Genomic DNA, 22,305 nt, shown 5'->3' on the forward strand with positions numbered 1-22,305 from the left:
AAGACCTTAATTTGAATATGTAAATGGTGGCTGACCATGCTTACCTCTTTCTAGAGCTCGGCAAACATTGGAAAAGATAATGCTCATGTCGGTCTGATTACAGTGGTACCTCGGGATAAGTACTTAATTCATTCCGGAGGTCTGTTCTTAACCTGAAACTGTTCTTAACCTGAAGCACCACTTTAGCTAATGGGGCCTCCTGCTGCCGCCGTGGCACAATTCTTGTTCTCACCCTGAAGCAAAGTTCTTAACCTAAAGCACTATTTCTGGGTTAGCGGAGTCTGTAACCTGAAGTGTATGTAACCTGAAGCGTATCTAACGCGAGGTACCACTGTACATGGTTACTGGACATCTCACAAACCGGTACTGATCATCTGCTGCGGTATTCTTTGAAACATCTGACGGCTTTGCAACACTGCTTTGTGTTTCCATTCATGCAAGGCAGGGCATCTGATTCTTGCATCCCTGCAGCCCTCTGTGCCATGCCCTCACACTGCTCCAGAGAGTCCCCCAACCCCCAGGAGCAGCTTTCATTGGTTCCAAAGTGGGTTGGCCGACTGGCAAAAATTGGGCACTCCACTTTCCATTCATAGAAGTTCTTACTGCTAGTTCAAAGCTACTTGTTAGGTGACTCTTCAGAGCATCAGTGAAAGCTACCTGGCAAACAGCACACATTCCCATTCCCCAACATGGCACAGGAATGCAATATCTCAGTGGAGAAGCACATGCTCTGTTTGCAGAAGGTCCCAGGTTAAGTCCCTGGCATCTCCAGGTATAAGGGGGAGATGCCTCTGAAGCCCAGGAGAGCCCATGCCCCTCATTGTAGATAATGACGCAGTGGCCAGAGCAATGATCAGACTGCATCACCTACCGCAGTGATGGTGGTGGTTGCATGCTAATTAGTAACACTGGCTAATTAGGAGCATTGCATGGTAATTAGGAGTATGTACAAATTAGGTGTGTTGGGTACTGAAGAACTTGCTACAGGGCTTGTGCTTTGATGGCTTTCAGTAGTTCATTAGTCTTAAAATGTAATGATCCTACATACCAATAGGGAGCTCGTTCTTAGATCCTTGTGTAGACAGAACTGATGGGTACCATCTATGCACAAGAGGAAAGCATCAGCAGGCTTGGAGGGAGTGGAACTGAAGGTTTGCAGAAGCACAATAGAAGAAACTATTGTATGGAGAATGGAAAACTGCCCCCTGATGACTGAGCATTCTCCAAAGGGTGCTCATCAATGGTTCCTCTTCATCCGGGAGAAGAGTGACTAGTGGGGTGCCACAGGGTTCTGTCTTGGGCCCGGTCTTATTCAACATCTTTATCAACGACTTGGATGATGGACTCAAGGGCATCCTGATCAAATTTGCAGATGACACCAAACTGGGAGGGGTGGCTAACACCCCAGAGGACAGGATCACACTTCAAAACGACCTTGACAAATTAGAGAACTGGGCAAAAACAAACAAGATGAATTTTAACAGGGAGAAATGTAAAGTATTGCACTTGGGCAAAAAAAATGAGAGGCACAAATACAAGATGGGTGACACCTGGCTTGAGAGCAGTACATGTGAAAAGGATCTAGGAGTCTTGGTTGACCACAAACTTGACATGAGCCAACAGTGTGACGCGGCAGCTAAAAAAGCCAATGCAATTCTGGGCTGCATCAATAGGAGTATAGTATCTAGATCAGTGTTCCCCAACCTTGGGCCTCCAGCTGTTTTTGGACTACAACTCCCATCATCCCTCGCTAGCAAGACCAGTGGTCAAGGATGATGGGAATTGTAGTCCAAAAACAGCTGGAGGCCCAAGGTTGGGGAACACTGATCTAGATCAAGGGAAGTAATAGTGCCACTGTATTCTGCTCTGGTCAGACCTCACCTGGAGTACTGTGTCCAGTTCTGGGCACCACAATTCAAGAAGGACACTGACAAACTGGAACGTGTCCAGAGGAGGGCAACCAAAATCGTCAAAGGCCTGGAAACGATGCCTTATGAGGAACGGCTAAGGGAGCTGGGCATGTTTAGCCTGGAGAAGAGGAGGTTAAGGGGTGATATGATAGCCATGTTCAAATATATAAAAGGATGTCACATAGAGGAGGGAGAAAGGTTGTTTTCTGCTGCTCCAGAGAAGTGGACACGGAGCAATGGATCCAAACTACAAGAAAGAAGATTCCACCTAAACATTAGCAAGAACTTCCTGACAGTAAGAGCTGTTTGACAGTGGAATTTGCTGCCAAGGAGTGTGGTGGAGTCTCCTACTTTGGAGGTCTTTAAGCAGAGGCTTGACAACCATATGTCAGGAGTGCTCTGATGGTGTTTACTGCTTGGCAAGGGGTTGGACTCGATGGCCCTTGTGGTCTCTTCCAACTCTATGATTCTATGATTCTCAGATGCAGGCTGACTGTTGGGGAAGTGAGGAAAACCTGGAGTGGAATGGCATGCTTTGGAAGACAACGTGACTGACTTGCAGTCACGTAACATTTCATTCCATATCCCCATATTTCCCTAAATGCTAATAACCGTGTTATATTTGAGTTTTCATAAATGACACTCCCAGAAAAGTACGGTGCTTGTTTACTGCTCGCTTCCATGCTGTCTGATCCCAGGAAAGAAAAGAAAAGAAAAACAGTTTGCAGCCTTCCTAACCTGGAGTAAAGTGACAAAATTTGGGACAGTATACCAGCAGACAGTTCTTTCCTGCTGTTTTCATAGAGTAAGCATGGGGGAATAGAAGCACACATCTGCAGAGAGGGTGGCAGAGTAGGGGTCTTGTCCAGTGATGTTCATTTTTTGGTCATGCCACAGCCACTATTGTGCATGAAATTTAGCACAAGAAGCTGGTACAGGCAATTCCCCTTTTACGCGCATTCAAGGCACGCAAGACCGCGCATACGTGCATCGCTGCAAACACGGGAGCGGCACCAAAAGGGGCGAAAACAGCCCTCAAAGATTGCAAAACGGCGTGAAAACAGCGTCTAGCAATCTCACGAGCCTTTGGAAGTGCAGTCCCAGGAGCCCTTGCAACGACCTTTGAGGCCTGTGGAGAGCTGGATTTTGAGCAAGGAGATTTGGAGGGAGCAATTGAATTCTTGTTTTTTTAAAAAAGTTTTTTCAAGGATTTGCAGAGGTTTAGAGGTACTTCGGAAAGTAACCCCCCCCCCCCACGTAAATGGCAAGTTGCCTGTACCAGGTGTTTGCAGGCTATTCCGAAGGTGTTCCCAACGTACGCGATTTCACTTAAACGTGCGGTGCCTCAGAATGTGACCCCCGCGTAAACGGGGAGCTGCCTGTAACAGGATAGGCACTGCTGTGTGAAAGGAACATTGGAAAACAGGACAGAAGCACTGGCATTATAATCAGGAAAACTAACACAATGTTCACCATGTCACAATGCACCCTTAGGGGAGGTGTCCGTGCTGTAAAAACCCATTGCAAATCCCACTCATCCCCACATCACAAAGAGACGGGGCAAACCTCAGTAGCAACAGCTCTCAATGATCTTGGGCAAATGTTCTGCCTCACTCTTGCTTACCAAGATTCCTCGTAACTGACTTAAATAAACATTCACATCATGAGTAGTAGAAAATGTGTAGAAGATAGAGAAATAATATGGTGTATTCATTTTTATTTTTAGGTTTGATGTTACTGTACAAAAATGTTATTTTTAAAAAAATGTTATGTAATAGTTTGCCACTGTATTCTGCTCTGGTCAGACCTCACCTGGAGTACTGTGTCCAGTTCTGGGCACCACAGTTCAAGAAGGACACTGACAAACTGGAACGTGTCTAGAGGAGGGCAACCAAAATGGTCAAAGGCCTGGAAACGATGCCTTATGAGGAACGGCTAAGGGAGCTGGGCATGTTTAGCCTGGAGAAGAGGAGGTTAAGGGGTGATATGATAGCCATGTTCAAATATATAAAAGGATGTCACATAGAGGAGGGAGAAAGGTTGTTTTCTGCTGCTCCAGAGAAGCGGACACGGAGCAATGGATCCAAACTACAAGAAAGAAGATTCCACCTAAACATTAGGAAGAACTTCCTGACAGTAAGAGCTGTTTGACAGTGGAATTTGCTGCCAAGGAGTGTGGTGGAGTCTCCTACTTTGGAGGTCTTTAAGCAGAGGCTTGACAACCATATGTCAGGAGTGCTCTGATGGTGTTTCCTGCTTGGCAGGGGGTTGGACTCGATGGCCCTTGTGGTCTCTTCCAACTCTATGATTCTATGATTCTATTAGTATTATTATTATTTTTTAGGAGGTAGCAAGGGATGCGGGTGGCGTTGTGGATTAAACCACAGAGCCTAGGACTTGCCGACCAGAAGGTCGGCAGTTCAGATCTCCGCGGCGGGGTGAGCTCCGGTTGCTCGGTCCCAGGTCCTGCCCACCTAGTTCAAAAGCACGTCAAAGTGCAAGTAGATAAATAGGTACCACTCTGGCGGAAAGGTAAACAGCATTTCTGTGCACTGCTCTGGTTCGCCAGAAGCAGCTTAGTCATGCTGGCCACATGACCCGGAAGCTGTATGCCGGCTCCCTCGGCCAATAAAGCGAGATGAGCGCCACAATCCCAGAGTTGGCGACAACTGGACCTAATGGTCAGAGGTCCCTTTACCTTTACCGTTAAGGTTTGCGAAAGGAGAAACAAACCAGAAGCGGAAGTTGGGGGAAGCCTAGGAGGGGAGGGAGGAAGGAATGTATGGTGAATGTTATGGATATGAGATGTATGTAATGAATGAAAAAGAAAATTGAATATATTTTTTTAAAAAAAAGACTTGTCGTAACTGACAGTTCCTTGTGAGTTTCATTGCAGAGTTGTTGTCCCTCACGTAGAGTTTTCTGAACTGGAGCCATGCAAACTTTCCCCTCCCTCCCTCCTTGCCCCTGCCACCACACTATATGTTCAGTTATTGAACCGCAACTAATCACATTATTCCTCCCTGCCCCCCCCCGAAAAAAAGCCCTCATAAAAATCCGTGCCAGCAATTTACTTCTGACTTGCCAGCTCCTCACAGCTTGCTGTTAATGTGTTACAATATATGAGCGTCGTGTGCCAGGAGCTATTATTTGGAGCTGGCGTGAGTGTGGTGACAGGCAGGATAAGAGGCACACTCAACCTGCAAGGTGACGGAGGGAAGAATTTCCCAGTTACCAAGGCGTCGTTGAACTTGTGGGAAGCGTAGGCGTAGCCCCTGTTTCTGAAAGCTCCAGCATATGTTTGTCAGAAATACTGAAGGTTTTTTTTTTGCAGGGTGAGTAGGTGCAGGGGTGCTTTCAAAACAATGGCTCCCTGAGATTACAAAAAACCCACAAACCTTTCCCCAATATTTGTGTATGTTCTTGTATCTTAGTTCTCCCTCACTGTTGTTATTCCTGTTTCATATAATTGTAGCATTGCTCGTGGTTTGAATAAGCGCCAGGCATATTATTCTGCTACCTTTTCTTCTTCTGAGATTCTGGCAGGTATTTCCCAGACAAGGCCTAGTCTCAGGGACTAGTATCTTCGGCTTTCGTTTGAATAAGAGCCAAAATTTCTTGGGGACCCGGATTCTGCACCCATGTAAGATGTGCATCCGCTTTCTAGGAAGATGTAATGTAGAAAATGATCCTTCCCATTCTAATTCTTTAACATTGCTTTCTTACAACAAATATAGGTTGCAAAGCTAACACTGAGGGGAATGATTTGTACAGTGGATGCTCGGGTTGCGAACGTGATCCATGCAGGAAGCACATTCGCAACCTGCAGCGCCACGTCTGCGCACGCGTGGGTCGCTTTTCGGTGCTTCTGCACATAGCACGATTTAGCGCTTCTGCGCATGCGCAAGCCCCAAAACCTTGAAATAACTCATTCCGGTACTTCCGGGTTCAGCGCAGTGCGCAACACAAAACGGCTGTAACCTGAGGTATGACTGTACAGTGGTACCTCGGGTTAAGTACTTAATTCGTTCCGGAGGTCCGTTCTTAACCTGAAACTGTTCTTAACCTGAAGCATCACTTTAGCTAATGGGGCCTTCTGCTGCCGCTGCGCCGCCACGGCACAATTTCTGTTCTCATCCTGAAGCAAAGTTCTTAACCCTAGGTAATATTTCTGGGTTAGCGGAGTTGGAGTAGTCCCAAAACATCTGGAGGGCCGAGTTTGCCTGTCTTACACCATTGTTGTTGTTGTTTTTTCTGTTCACTGCCAATCTTGGCACTTCCTTTGACACATTTCTCTCCCCTAAAAAGAATTATCCCCCCCCCACTACATGATCCAGCCAATCCGGTATCAGCATTTTGACTTTGCAGTACTATGTAGCCAGTCAGATTTGGCTATGCTACAATATAATGAAGCACACCCCTTGTTTCAGAACTCAGCCTTGTATTTGCACAGGGGAGATGGATAGAGGGATCTGAGACTACTCTTCTCAGTTGCCGCTACATATATTTTGTAACATTTATTTTTATAAAATATAAATAGCAATAGGAATTTTATAAAATATAAATAGCAGGTGGGTGGGTGATCTGGGATTTAAAGATACTGATAGCTGAGATTGCAACCTGGTTTATACCCCAAGATGCCTCTCCTTTCATAAAAGAATGAGCAGCACTTTAAAAACCCGACTGCATGAGCAGTGAAACCTTTTTTTGCCAAATGAAACCAGGTTCTGTGCTTGCTTGCTTTATTCTTTTTCTTTCCCTAAACTGGAAGAGAAGGTGGATGAATAATAGGACCCAAGTGTGTTCTGGTCTATACAGTTTTGTGGACTCGCTAAGTAATTTGTCATGTTTCATTTCATCTCTCTGAAAGTTTAATGCCTTTAGCGTGCCAGAGTGCTCCTGCCATTCCCACCGGCTCTCCTAGCACATGAAGCCCTGGGTTGGGCTGGGAATGTCAGGAAGTTTAAGCTGTGCTATGCTTTGTGATAAAGGGATTTGTGCACCCTCCGCGATTCCATGGGCGTGGAATTTCACTTCGACTTCGCTATGTGGCTCCTTTCAAATAAAGGAGGCTTCATTGGTCCCATGCAGAAAAATGTTCAAGCAGCAATCCCTACCCAGCAGTCCCTTGACAGCACAGAAGCTCTGATAGCCAGGTGAAGCTCATCTCCCAAACAATGTCTTTGTCGATAAGTGCGCTCTACTGGAGGCGTTGGAACACAGAGAGACTTCTGGATCCATACAAATGCATGCCAAAAACACAAGCAATAAAGTCAGCTCAGAGTGCGCATTTTCCCTCGTGCAGAATTTATATTTTGGTGCATGGTATGATGAGGTCTACGTTTCGCCTTGTCGCTGAGCTCATCCTCGCTACTAGTTTGATTTACTGATGGCGGCTTCTTCCCAACGCCAGACTAAATTAGGTCACATTGAAATCGATGGAACAAGTTAGCCGTGACATAACTTAAATCCCGCTCATTAAATAGGAGCATAACCAAATTTAGAGAGAGCAATCTCCTAAATATAAGAAGCTGGTGTAAATCACCTATGCTAAACTCTATTCAGTGTAGACTACTTTCAGTTGAGCTGGCCTAAATCTGGAAGAGACATAAAAAGTCTTCAAAATAAGAGTTTGATTTGTGCCACCCGTTTTGCCAGGTCGTGTAATTGAGCTGAACTGAGTTGTGTTCCAGTATTATTGCCCCAGCCCAGTCCTGCTACTCTCCCAGAACACCCATTTTTCTACTGGTCTTGACTCAGCTGGGTGAGCCCAGTTGAGCTAGTTATGCTGGCATATTGCTGCTTGAGCCAAGAATTGGCCACCTGAGCTGCAGATCTGATGGATCCTAACTTGCTTGTCCCATCAGATTTTGGATTTGTATTGCTCCAAATTTGACCCAGATTATTCTTTCTTGGAGAGTCCTGGCTCATTGTTTCCCACATGTGATGAGAGTGGCTATATTGGATTCACCAGTCTGGGTCAAGACACCAATCTGCTTCATTTTGACTGTGAGGTGACCCACTGCCTCAAGGCAAGATGCTGTAGCTCAGGGATATTATTATTATTATTATTATTATTATTATTATTATTATTATTATACCCCACCCATCTGACTGGGTTGCCCCAGCTACTCTGGGTGGCTTCCAGCATATATAAAAACATAACAAAACATTAAACCCTAAAAGGCTTCCCTAAACAGGGGTGCCTTCAGATGTCTTTTAAAAGTAGGATAGTTGCTCATTTCCTTGACATCTGATGGGAGGACGTTCCCCAGGGCGGGTGTCACTACCGAGAAGGTCCTCTGTCTGGTTCCCTGTAGCTTCACTTCTCTCAGGGAGGGAACCACCAGAAGGCCCTCGGAACTAGACCTCAGTCTTGAATGAAGGGGGTGGAGATGCTCCTTCAGGTCTACTGGGCCGAGGCCGTTTAGGGATTTAAAGGTCAGCACCTATATGTTTTGGCCAGCATCCAGTGTTCAAAACTCCCATTGTTTCTGAGCTCTGTGCCTAAGACTGCAGAGTAGAAGGAAAGGAGGACTTTTTTCTGCCTCCCCACTTCAAGCTACACTCTGAAGACTGGAGAAGAGACCTCTTAAGAATATTAGAGGGGTGGGCAGGGGAAGGGCTAGACCAGGGGTCAGCAAACTTTTTCAGCAGGGGGCCGGTCCACTGTCCCTCAGACTTTGTGGGGGGGCGGACTATATTTGGGGGGGGGAATTCCTATGCCCCACAAATAACCCAGAGATGTATTTTAAATAAAAGAATACATTCTACTCATGTAAAAACGTCAGTCAGGCCCCACAAATAACCCGGAGATACATTTTAAATAAAAGGGCACATTCTACTCATGTAAAAACATGCTGATTCCCAGACCGTCCGCGGGCCAGATATAGAAGGCAATTGGGCCGGATCCAGCACCCGGGCCTTAGGTTGTCCACCCATGGACTAGACCATGTGAAAAATTCGTTCATTTTCAGCTTTGTGTTCTTGTTATATAAAAAAGCGCCGCCTAGACATTCCGTTGTTGTGCCCATAACCTAGGCTTAAGGTGCCATTTAGCTCCTAGTTTTCCTCTTTCAGTTTCTAACACAGCCTGCATCTCTTACAATCCCTGACCTTTGGCTGGATGGAGCTGATGGAAGCTATAGCCCCAGGACCTGGAAAGGCTGGGGAATAGCAAGCTGGGGAAAGGCTTCCTAGAAATACAGTTTCCAGATGTTCTTGTTGGAAGCCAAACTAAGCAAGGCTAGAATGGGCTTCAGTTTGCGGTCTAGACTTTCCTTTGATATCAGGCAGCACCAATTCCTACTTCTTGAAAAGAAAAGGAAACCTGCACTTTCATAAAACGGGGATGGGGAACCCATGGCTCTCCTTGTGTTGCTAGGCTACCAACTTCTGTCATCCCTAGCAGGCCTGACCAATGGCCAGGGATGATGGGAGTTGTGATCTACCAACGTTTGGACAGGCCACCCAGCCCTGCTGCAAAACACCGACTGTTGCTTCTCCAGACCAGTGCAATGGTGCAAATGATGGATCCCCCCTCTAATTTAAGATAAAAAAGGGACGCGGGTGGCGCTGTGGGTTAAACCACAGAGCCTAGGACTTGCCGATCAGAAGGTTGGCGGTTTGAATCCCTGCGACGGAGTGAGCTCCCGTTGCTCGGTCCCTGCTCCTGCCAACCTAGCAGTTCGAAAGCACAAAGTGCAAGTAGATAAATAGGTACCGCTCCGGTGGGAAGGTAAACGGCGTTTCTGTGCGCTGCTCTGGTTAGCCAGAAGCGGCTTAGTCATGCTGGCCACATGACCCGGAAGCTGTACGCCGGCTCCCATGGCCAATAAAGTGAGATGAGCGCGGCAACCCCAGAGTCGGCCACGACTGGACCTAATGGTCAGGGGTCCTTTTACCTTTACCTTATTTAAGATAGCACACACTTGTTACTGATACGGACGTCTCCGTGTGCCAACTCGGGCCGATGCTTGCGGATCGTCTCCATTGCACCCCGACTCTTGAGCGCTGACAGTGGAGGTCTCGCTGAACGGGCCGTGCTGTTTAATGAGTCAGACACGATGCTGGAAATAAAAGTGTGAGCCCAAGCGATGGAGGGGGTGATGTCATCCCTAGCAACAGATGGCCAAGTGCCTCTCAAACACCCCCACCCCACACTTGCCTAGCATTGCTCAAGTGTCAGTGTTTGCAAATCTATATGCGACAATAAGGGTACCGCTGGGTTGACCGCTACTTTTATCTGCGCCCTTTTGTGCTGGCTCAGCAATTTCTCCATGGAAACGCCGTTTGCTGAATTGCTTGTTTGCTTTCATCGCCCCGTTCTTCTCTCTTGGCTCAGCTCAACTCTTTGGTCCCAGCATAACATATAAAAGTGGTCACAAGCAAATATCGCCCTCTTTTTGAGGTCTGGCACACACAAAGCACCCTTTAAAAAGAGAGAGAATTCTTTTTCATTCATTCACTTATTTTATTTTATTACAAAAGGGTGTTGACTGGGCTTCCCGCTCCTGCGTCAAAGCCAGTTGAAAATGGACGTTGCTTTGCATAGAGACTTTGGAAAGCGCAGCCGAGTTGTGTCAGGTCGCCCTCTCATTCTTGTTGCAAAACATCAGCTGCTTTGAAATGTCTCGGTTAATTCCCTCAAATAAAGGTGGAAAGAGAGCCGGGTTTAGGGGGTGGGGGGCGTACAAAAGCTGGTCAGGCCAAATACTCTGCTAGTTGAAAGAAAGCAGATGTGAACGGGTGTATCAGTGCACATACGTCCCTCATAGTACATGTTAGGCCTCAAATTGTGTGGCACCATGGAACAATATTTGCGTTTCTGGAAACAAGAAAGGTATATACAGTTTGTCCACAGTTTGGCTGATTTTTCTCATACATGCAGTGCTTTTTATCTGAGGGGACGCAAGGGTACGCATATCCCTAAACATTTTGTGAATCTAGATTTGGCCTCATTGTGGGGCAGTATTTCAACATGAGTAGGTAAATGAGAGAGAGTGTATGTGTACACACACACACACATACATATATATATGGGATGAGGGTAGCGCTGTGGGTTAAACCACAGAGCCTAGGACTTGCCGATCAGAAGGTCGGCAGTTCGAATCCTCGCGATGGGATGAGCTCCTGTTGCTCGGCCCCTGCTTTTGCCAACCTAGCAGTTTGAAAGCTCTACTTGAAAGTGCAAGTAGATAAATAGGTACCACTCCAGCGGGAAGGTAAACGGCGTTTCCGTGTGCTGCTCTGGTTCGCCAGAAGCGGCTTAGTCATGCTGGCCACATGACCTGGAAGCTGTACGCCGGCTCCCTCGGCCAATAAAGCAAGATGAGATTATAGATATAGATATGCATGCATGCCTTGGTATGAGTGAGAGTACTATTCTCAATTCCAGCCTTCTTGCTTCTTTTGAAATGTTTTTGCAATGTGCTCATCATTATTATTATTTAATTACAATCCAGACAGCGCCTCTTCGCTGTGCCAGTCAACCAGCCATACCTATCTTCAGGATATCCATTTCCATTGTTTTTCCTACAAGACATAGGAACACAGGGAGCTGCCTTGTACTGCATTAGACCATTGGCCCATCTAGCTCCATAATGTCAATTCTGACTGGCAGCGGCTCTTCAGGGTTTCAGGAAAAGGGTGTCTCCTAACGCTACCTGGAGTTGCTGAGCATTGAACATGGGACCTTCTGTATGCTAATCTTATCTCCCCCCTGAACTGTATTCATTCCCCTGGCTCCTTTCCCCGCCCTGATTGGGATGGGGGGGGGAGCACAGCTATTACATTAAAGAAGCCGATTTAATGCACTAAATATCAGATCAGTTTTGCACTTAATTAAGCCAGAGGGGGCATAGCTGAATGAGACCAGTCTTCTCTTAATTAGGCTTAACTGGTTTGTGATTCTAACCGCTAGTAACCCGGTGAGCAACGTAGCAAGCAGAATAAAATGCGGTTAGATTATGGTCGCCCTTGTTTTCCTTTAACAGACCCCACTGCAAACTCGTTTCAAGTAAACAAGAGGGAAAATATAGCACCTGGCCAAGCGTGGCTTGTCTTCTGTACCCGTTGGCTTAATGCAGGTGGGACATCATTCTTGCTTCGGTGCTTTCGAGAGAGAGAGAGAGAGAGGCCCCCAGGCAGGGCTCACATTGCTATAATTTCATTCCTTGTTAAGAGATTGGAGCACGATAGCTGAAAACTACAAGGAGAGGCTGCAGAAAGAGAAAGTGGGATCAATTTGACCGCTATGCAAAAGCCATTCTTTACTAGGACAAGAAAGCACACTGCCTAGATCTTTTCAGCTCCTTCCTGGGATTCAGGGCATTCTGTGCCTCCAGGAGATAGAGACTGTGCTGCCTATTGACATGCAAATGAAACCCTTTTGAGTGTGCCACTTTCCTTGGGGTTCTCTGCATATCTAATCCAGATAGATGTTACTTAGCCTAGTTACCAACTGGGGGTGTATATTCTGCAGCCTGGCTGTGCCGCCTAGGGGCCTTGAGGGCACTTAGATCAGTTCCCCAAACTGCAGGCGTGCTGCCATTCTAACAAAAACAACTCCAACAGCGGTTGTAGGGATGGCAAGTGTTGTTGCTGGTAGCTGGTCTAAGCCAAGCCAGTGTCACTTGTCTCTGGATCCACCTTGGTCCTTTAGTGCAGCTGCTCATCCACACTACTCGTTTCCTGCTTTCTCCCAGGAAAACCCGCTCTTTACCTCTGAATTGGTGCGAAGTCAGTTGGGTCTTCCACACATTCCCTCTGATTTTAGAGCTAAGGCCCAGGCTTTCCCAGGAAAAACGATGAGACAAACAAGAAACCTCTTGGACCCGTGCTTTTGACAGACAAACAAAGTGTGTATGAGCCCGCATGAAACAAGCAGGAAGATGCACTCTGGTTGTTATGTACTGAGTTGAATAGGATTCAGAATGCAGCAGTCTGATTGGCCCTAGAACAATAGGATCCAGAATGCAGCAGTCTGATTGGTCCACAGGAGCCGCCCAATCCAGCTCCAGGTGGAAGTGAATCCGCAACCTGATTGGCCTACAGGAGAATCCCGGAATTAGCCAATCACGTGGGGCCCATTGTGTAAATAATGTATATAAAGCAGACATTCTGGGGGAACTTCCATTCCTCCTCACCACTATGAGCTGAATAAAGAGCATGAAATCCACTCTTGACTCCGAATATATTTCACTGGTTTTCTTCCTCTTTGGGCTCAGGACAGCAATCAGAGTGGAGGCAGGGCAGGGGTGGGCAGTGATGGCAATGGAAGGCAATGGGTCTTGAGTCCGAGTGTCTTCAAATCCCAGGACACCTTTTGTAAAGGCTGTTCTCCAATTGGAGCACTTGCAGGCCAGTGTTTCCCAGTTGTCTGTGTTTATACTACATTTTTTTAGATTTGCCATGAGAGAGTCTTGAAACCTTTTTTTGTTGACCACCAGCATTACGCTTTCCATTTTTAAGTTCAGAATAGAGTAGTTGCTTTGGAAGACGACGATCAGGCATCCACACAATATGACCAGTCCAACAAAGTTGATGTTGAAAAATCATTGCTTCAACACTGGTGATCTTTGCTGCTTCCAGTACTCTGGTATTAGTTCGCCTGAATTGCCATGCGGGACTAGACCCTCCCTATATCTTGATCATTCTGCTCTGTTTCTGGCTCTGGTTGTCTCTGAGCACTCAGGTCATTTAGGTCAACATGAAGGTCTGTTTAACCTCTCTCTACTTATAGAGGAGTACCTGCCACTATACATGGAGACACCACCACCCATATTTCATTGATAATGGCCAATATCTGTTGATGAGCCCATGCTCCAGCACTTTGCCCAGCCTTTCCAGAGCTGTTTAAGGGTCAGCCTATCCACTTACACAGCTGAGAATCCTCTTCAGGGCAGGAGTAGGAAGCAAAACTGCTGATCTTTCCTTTCTGGTTATTGCATGGCTCATTAAAGGCAAGTTTCTTCAGCTGATGCCATAGAGCCTTGATAGCGCTGCTGCCTGTGGTGACTTTGGGGGTGTGAGCTGTAATCTTGCCTCAGGTGGACTTTGCCATTTCCTCTTCTCAGCTCTTAAAACTCTCTCAAATAAAACGGATCGCTTCAGTCACATTTAACATGCCCATCTATCTCTATAAAAGTCGGTAACATCCACTCTCCCAGTGTCCTGTGGGGGGACACTCAGTGATTTTATTCACCCTACATCCCTAAGTGAAGTAGCCTCATTCTCACTTCCCGAACTAATAATGGGGATCAGATAAAAATTGACCACTAAACCATGCTATGTCACAGCTGAACGGAGTATTTGTTTTGTTTTCACAATTATGCCTTGCGTCTCCTTTACAGTTGGGTGATATATTGATGTATCATCCAAAACCTGTTTGACGTCCATATTGTGATATTGGAATCTTAGTTTTAGACTTGGCAATATATTGCGAATCATGGTGTGTGTGTGTGTGTGTGTGTGTGTGTGTGTGTGTGTGTTCATTCTATGCAAAAATCACAATGCAGGAAAAACCATGAAGCCAGCGAACGCCTCTGCATAGCTCCATCCTTATTTCAGACATTGTGACATATCAGTATGATGTCAGTATTTTCATTCTCTCCTGTTGCTAGATGTGTGATTGTTACATCACATGTCTGTGTTTACATTCCATGCTTGGAAAGTGTGGGAAACGGAAGCCAGTCCTTTGTTCTCTCTCTCCCTCTCTCTCCCTCTCTTGGAGCGTCTCCACCCCCATCGTTCTACCCGGACACTGAGGTCCAGCACCGAGGGCCTTCTGGCGGTTCCCTCACTGCGAGAAGCCAAGTTACAGGGAACCAGGCAGAGGGCCTTCTCGGTAGTGGCACCTTCCCTGTGGAACACCCTCCCACCAGATGTCAAAGAGAACAACAACTACCAGGCTTTTAGAAGACATCTGAAGGGAGCCCTGTTTCGGGAAGCTTTTAATGTTTGATGTATTATAGTATTTTAATATTCTTTTGGAAGCTGCCCAAATGGGCGGGGTATAAATAATAAATTATTATTATTATTATTATTGGAGAAGATGTGAGAGGGACGCCATGATTGCTTTGTCCTGTATATTTTACTTAATAAACTCATATGCCACACTTCACAGCCACTCTGCTGTTGAGTGTGCACATGTCTTCGGATATGTGTCACTGCTGCGCACCGGGACTGAAGAGTTACAGAATGTCCTGTGCTGCGCTCAAGAGGGAAGACGGCTGGAGAGGTTTCTCAGTTCGGGGGCTGTGCATCGCCCCCCCCCCCCGGGTTCCCATCATATATCACCATGTTGGGCTGGTGATATACAGTGGTACCTCGGGTTAAGTACTTAATTCGTTCCGGAGGTCTGTTCTTAACCTGAAACTGTTCTTAACCTGAAGCACCACTTTAGCTAATGGGCCCTCCCGCTGCCGCCGTGCCACTGGAGAACCATTTCTGTTCTCATCCTGAAGCAAAGTTCTTAACCCGAGGTACTATTTCTGGGTTAGCGGAGTGTGTAACCTGAAGCGTATGTAACCCGAGGTACCACTGTATTGCGCTGTTGAAAACCAGGTATCACTCCATCCTAATCTCTTCGTGGTACTGTGGATATTTATCATGCTTTCCTCTCTCTCTCTCTCTCTCTTTACCAGTAGAGAGATGGGCTCCACTCCTGTTGGCAAAACAGAGGGGAGGCATTCCTGATTAATACCCCCCCACACATTCACATATACAGTGTTCCCAGTGCAAACCCCCCCCCCCCCGTTCCAGAAGGTTTTAGGAGACTGCAAAGGGAATTGGTAAAAACCGTATCCCCTCCAAACGCTCCCGTGGGCATCATTTGCTGTTGGGCAGCTTTCCCGAGGGCTGCATGCCAGCAGAGGGCATGGCAGAAGCGAGCGTGGGAGTCACTGCTAATTTGGCTATCTAATCAGGGTTTGGATTTGCTCGTTAGCAACCCAGTGGGTCAAGGAGTAGAGCATAATCAGTGACAAAAGGTCACAGGCTCGAGATCGCAATTGAAGCTAATCAATCGGCTCGTTGATGTGCAATTGCTTCATTCGAAGTATATTATTATCGTCATATGGAAGGCGATGATATTCTGAACCAGGAGTCAGACTGCAACTTAAAGCCGTGTAGAGTAGCATCATAGTGCTTGGAAGATAATGTAAAGTAGGAGTTTCGTGAGACTGTAATTGCATCGACAAAGCCATCAGTCGACGTAACCAAGGATTTGACCTCCTCCTAATCACCTCCACCCCATCTAGTTGTCCAACTGCTCCATAGCATATCCTAATTTCCCAGTTTCCTAGCATACTTGACATTTTGGAATAAAGTTCATAGTTACTCATCTGTTGCTAGGAGGGTGGGAAGAAGTAAAAAAGTGTTATTTAAAAGAAACCAGGTAAGGGGAAAAGAAATAACAGGCAAAGAGAGTAAAATGTACTAGGACCAGGGTTCAAATCACAACTCAGCTGTGAAGCTCACTGGGTGATCTTGGGACTGTGCATGAGGTGGGAGAGGAAACATAGGATATAAGGTTGCTCTGCAGCTGCCGTATTAATCCAGTTTTGGAGGAAGCCTATGCAGTTGATAGATACCCTCCCACACGCAAAAGGGCATTGATTAGATGCATCAGGACGTGAATAGCTGGCATAGAGGAACTATCTTCACAGCATCAGCCCTGTATCCATTTCTGGGTGCTGAAAACACATGCATCGATTCTGTCAATCTAACTAATACGTAGTTTGTAGTTAGTTAGGGAGCTCATGCAGAATGGTGTCTGTATACATAATACAGAACAGCAGCTGCCATTGCTTTCCACGCCATGGAAGTTCTACCACAGAGTCCTAGGTTTCAGCATCTGAATTTGCAACAGATCTTGACTGGGGGCCTGAGGAATGTCGTGTGTGGGTTCAGCTTTTGCATTGTTGCCTTGCTTTGTCCCCAAATGGGAACTGTCAGGAGGCCAACTGAAGCATCAAAGAAGCTTCTAATTGCAACAAGTCAGAATGAATCCAGGTCTTTATAGGGCCTGATCCCTATAAAAGTGCTTGGGTGGCTGGTCTGATCTCGTAGGAGGAGGAGGAGAAGGAGAAGAAGAAGAAGAAGAAGAAGAAGAAGAAGAAGAAGAAGAGGAGGAGGAGTTTGGATTTGATATCCCGCCTTTCACTTCCCTTCAGGAATCACAAAGCGGCTAACATTCTCATTTCTCTTCCTCCCCCACAACAAACACTCTGTGAGGTAAGTGGGGCTGAGAGACTTCAAAGAAGTGTGACTGGCCCAAGGTCACCCAGCAGCTGCATGTGGAGGAGCGGAGATGCGAACCCGGTTCACCAGATTACGAGACTACCGCTCTCAACCACTACACCACACTGGCTCCAGGAGGATTCTACACCAGCTGCAGACCACCTTTCCTCAAACACTTCCTCCCAACTGGAGAGGTACCGGTCCTGAAAGTACCATAGAAAACCTAGTCTGGGCACAAATGAGATAAGGAACATGTGGTGCTCCAGATGTTGGTTTACGACTTCCATCATCCCTGACTGTTGGCCATGTTGGCTGGGGCTGATGGGAGTTAGAGCCTGACAACACTGGGAGGGCTGCAAGTTCTGGTATACACAATGGACTAGTTTGGATGATCATATCTCAGTTTATAAAGCTGAGATATACACAAGACTTTTGCTCATGTATGGAATCCCATCACTCCTTCCTTTGCACAAACCACAATTACACCAGGGAGCCTCTAATAAACTACAGTTTCCCATTATGTGCATACCAGGGAACTGTGCTCACAGAGTTTTTACAAGGCAGGGATATCAAGTCAACTTCAAACAATTGTTCTTTCAAAGAACCTGGCTTCCAGATTTAAGAACTATTTGTTTCCCAGTTTGGATGAAACGGGAGACTTCCTCTGTTAACCCTGGCAAAGGCAGGAGAAAAGCAAGGGGCTGGGGCTGTAGACCAAAAGGTTCAGTATGATAATCCAAATGTAGCACATTCAGATATGGATCTCTGGGCCAGGACACATGTCCACCCTAAATAAATAATTGGTTCCAAATCACATGTGATAAAACTGACAGCTTAAGTAAGATACTCCCAACTCACTCCAGAGAATTGGAGCAACTGTCTCTAATGAATGGGGGCAAGCGAGCAATCACTTGTTCCCTTAAACAAACCCTCTTCAATCAGCCATATCCCCCTTCACTCCCTGGTAGCTAAAAGGTTTCAAACTGTCCTCATTTGCAGACAAATGAAAACAAAGATGGATATAAAACAAAATTGTGTCCCTTTTTGTCTGCCTCTTCAGACAAAATTCAGTGTCTCCTAAACAGCTAATTGTTAATATGGAGCCTCGGCGCAGATTTTAACAACTGTGTAGCTCTCTCAATTCCAATGAAAATTACGGTATTCTGGTCTGCTTGTAATTAGCATGTAATTAGTACTTCCAGCAGTAGCTATAAATACTTACCTAACTGCTGGCTAGCTTGGTACTTAGCACACATGATCATTATACAATTTCCTTCATTTTTTCCATGCATAAATGCCAGGGGAAACTGAGTAAAACTTGGGAAGCCCATGGGTATAATTTATGTTGATTGGTTTGGCCCCTTAGCAGAAAGCAAGCTCGTGCCATGTTAATGGGGGTGGCAGTGGCACTTGGAGAGGCTAGGGGGTAGGCAAACAAGCCATCCACCAGTTGGGTACTCTGCGCTTCAAGTGAATTGCAATCCCATTGTGTTGCTTGAGTCTAAATCTGCATTAATGTGGGAGAGGAAGCTCAGTTTCTAGCCTTTTCCTTTCCTAAAACAAGCTCAGGTCACAGCCTGGCAACGTCTTGGCAATCTGCTCTATCAAATGCAGGGAAGGGGGGGGGATGCGTATTCATTCCTCCTAACAGGGAACATCTGCAGTTGGTGCTTTAGAATGGAGATGTTCTCTTTGCCGCTTCTTAAAAATAGAGTATTTTGTGAAAGAATTACAGCTGGCGAAATTGAAAGCACCCATCTTTTTCCCATTTGCCAGTTGTACATAAAAGGACAACTTTTTTTTAGTCATGCAAAGCTGCAGACCACCCAATTTCCAGAAAAATATCTGGCATCTACCTGTTGGGATTAACAGGTTGTAATTGTGTGTGTGTTTTCGTGTTCTTGCACTGCTATGCGTCTTCCAGGTGCCATTTTCTTCTTCTTCATTCCATAATCACATCAGGCACCATGACAGATAGGATTAAATACTACAGAAAATGCCCTTTTCTGCAGCAGCTCCCATCTATTAAATGCTCTCTCCAGAGAGGCACAGCAGGTGCCAACTTCGTCATCCTTTCAGCACCAGACAAATAGGTTTGCATTTCCCTGGGCAATGTCTGGTAATGGGACATTTCAGGTGTGACCCAAAAGGAAGAACAGAACCACTCTCATCATCAATAGCATTAATAATCCTGGTGACTATGCAGTTATTTGTTGTGTTAGAAAGCATATGTAATGTCAAAACATGATATGTCTTAGGAATGTTTGTTAAGCCATATATATACATTTGTTTTCTGATCAGGCTGTAGCGGAGAAATTCATATTGGTGCCGCCAAACCATCTGCCCTTTTGAACGTCGATGGCGCATTTCAAAAAGTTGGCCACCCAAAGGCTGCGAGATAGCAGTTTCAAACTTCATGTTTATAAAATCTGATGAGAGCTGAGGTTGATATCGTTTGAACAGTATTGCATTGAAATTACATCGTACTGGGAAAGTCCTGCAAGCTTACATCTGCCATGAACTTATAGGTGGTCTCGGACAAACCGCTCTGTCAGTCTCGGCCTCCCGTCTCTACTATGGGACTAAAAGTTCTGATCTGTGTTGCTAAGGTGTTGTTCAAGAGTATGTGGAATGCTTTGAATACAGCAGCAGAAGAAGAAGAGTTTGGATTTGATATCCCGCCTTTCACTCCCCTTCAGGAGTCTCAAAGCGGTTAACATTCTCCTTTCCCTTCCTCCCCCACAACAAACACTCTGTGAGGTGAGTGGGGCTGAGAGACTTCAAAGAAGTGTGACTGGCCCAAGGTCACCCAGCAGCTGCATGTGGAGGAGCGGAGATGCGAACCCGGTTCTCCAGATTACGAGACTACAGCTCTTAACCACTACACCACACTGGCAGTGATGACAGTGGCAAGATGAGGAGGACTGATAATATGGTATTGACAATGATGATGCTAAAATACTTCCCACACTGGGAAGTATCTCACAGATACTTTCCACACTGTTACCCTCCCATCTCAAACCCTTACAATCAATCAATCAATCATCATGATGATGATAATAATAATTGCAGGTTAATTCTGAGCAAGGAGATACTTCTCTTTCTACGCATTGTGGCAGCTACCTCCTGCTTCCAGTTTGACAAGAACAGGATCTAACACCTGCAGAAGGACCATACGCAGACCAAGACATCATCTCCTATCCAGAGATGCCACAAATATGCTGCCTGTGTGGTTGACCTAAACCAGCCAACTTTGGGTCCCTGGATGTTGTGGGACTACAAGTCCCCTTCCGAGTTATCCCAGACCACTGGCTAGTGTCACTGATTGAACTGGGGTTTGTGGTCTTACAACATCTTGGTATTCTGTGTTGGAGAAGGCTGCCCTAAATGGCGAGCCCCAGCTCTCTCTTCCATAGCCTAGCTCCACCAAGGCAGACCTCCTCTCCCTTTTTTCCTCAGCCACTGTTACATTTCTAGCTCATTATGAGCTTAGCATAAATAGGCCTTCTGCTAGATACAGTGTATCTGGGATATGCAATTATATAGTGATGTTTGATTTATACACTATCTTAATATATTCATTGAAAGGCACTTTGTTGCATTAGGAAAATAAAGGGTTGGTGTCGTTTCACTTTTAGTGTTCTTTGGGGAGGAACAAAATATATCTTTAGCCTTTGCTGGCAGCTCGGCTGTTACAGGGTGTGCGCTGCAAAATTTGTAAATAAGATAATTTATGTTCAATTCAAATCTCAAAAGGTACATAAAACATCGACTGGAACAGACCAAACCCAAATCAGCCCAGGCAAGAGCTTGCCCACAGTCCAATCATAGTAACTAACCTCAGGCTATAACTTGGAATGCAGAAATTCCACAGTCTGTGGTCCTGTCTGCGCTATAAACTTTTATTGCTTTTTATGTCACGTTAACTGTCACGGCTTTCCCCTAAGAATCCTGGGAATTATAGTTTGGAGAGGATGCGGATAATTCTTCGTTAGAAATAGCAACTGTTCCCTCTCTCTGAACCACAGTTTTCAGGAGGGTGTGTGTGTGAAAAGGGAATGACTGACACAGTTTAATTCTATGATGTGATTGTGCCTTCTGTGACATTGTAATGTAATGCCCGTAACTTCGTCTTGTGATTATTTTTAAAAAACGTTTCTTGAGACAATTTGTTTTGTGCAAATTCTTACATCAAGGGTTCCCACATTGTGGTCTGTGGACCACCAGTGGTCTGTGAGCTCAGGTGGTCCATGGCATAGCTGTGGATTTGTGGTTAAAGGCGCGACGCATCCATTGCATAAAGTATTTTTATTGCTTCCTCTTTTTCTTATATTCTATTTTATTGTATTACACTTTGAGTTATTAGGAACTCAAATTGTAATACAATAAAATTCAGTACCTAAGAAATAAGAGAATCAATAAAAAAACCCAATTAAAAATCATACATCACATTAAGATTGCTGCAACAGGCAGAAAAAGTGGTCTGCCGCTAAAACATAGGTTTCTGTGTTGTGTAGCAGTATAATGGGGAGCCACTCTGGAAGTGGTGGTTGTTTTTGAAAGATATTTTCTCTATCTTATATTTGGTATAATGAAATATATTAAGAAAATAAAGCCGTTCACCAAGACCCTTAGCAACCCACCATATGTCTACTCTGAAGTAAATTGCACTGAGTTCAATGGGATTTACTCCCAAGTGTGTGTAGAATGTATTGGCCCACCGAGGAGCCTTTTATTCCCTCTTGAAAGCCATTGTAGCAATGTTAGTGTCATGCCAACTCTGGCAGCTTTGACCAACAGCACATGGAATTGCCCCCACCCAGTGGAGGACCCCAGGGCTAAAGGCAAGATTGCCCCCAAAATTCGGATTTCTGGAGTGTCTAGCCAGAGCCTCAAAACTTCTGCTTGCAGTGGGGGGACTTTGGGCTCTCAAATTTCAGTGGTGCCTCGTGTGACGCTAAACCTCAGTCCCCTCGTGCTCAGTTCTACAGCATTAGTGTGGCGCCCCCTGCAACACAGCACTTAGTGTGGCTGAATCAGTTGCGTTACCCTAAAGCTGCCTCTGCTGTCTGACCTGTTGTTATGCTCTCAGCTCTATGAGTGGGGTCGCCCTACTCAAGCGCTACCCCAGTGTTCTATATCCTCCACGCAG

The 22,305-nt window shown here is 45.8% G+C and overlaps 1 protein-coding gene and 1 long non-coding RNA gene across 11 annotated transcripts in view; one reads left to right on the forward strand and one right to left on the reverse strand.

The window, feature by feature from the left end:
- The window catches only part of FAT3 (FAT atypical cadherin 3), a 460,237-nt gene that overhangs the window by 274,110 nt on the left and 163,822 nt on the right, over window positions 1-22,305 (forward strand). The window lies entirely within an intron of this gene.
- On the reverse strand, window positions 11,336-14,373 carry LOC309530646. The gene is made up of 3 exons (XR_014218807.1): window positions 12,634-14,373; window positions 11,954-12,130; window positions 11,336-11,444 (listed from the first exon to the last, which is right to left on the reverse strand). It is a non-coding gene; the product is annotated as an uncharacterized lncRNA (long non-coding RNA).

Source organism: Podarcis vaucheri (assembly GCF_965113315.1).
Source record: "Podarcis vaucheri genome assembly, chromosome: 4".
NCBI lineage: Eukaryota > Metazoa > Chordata > Lepidosauria > Squamata > Lacertidae > Podarcis > Podarcis vaucheri.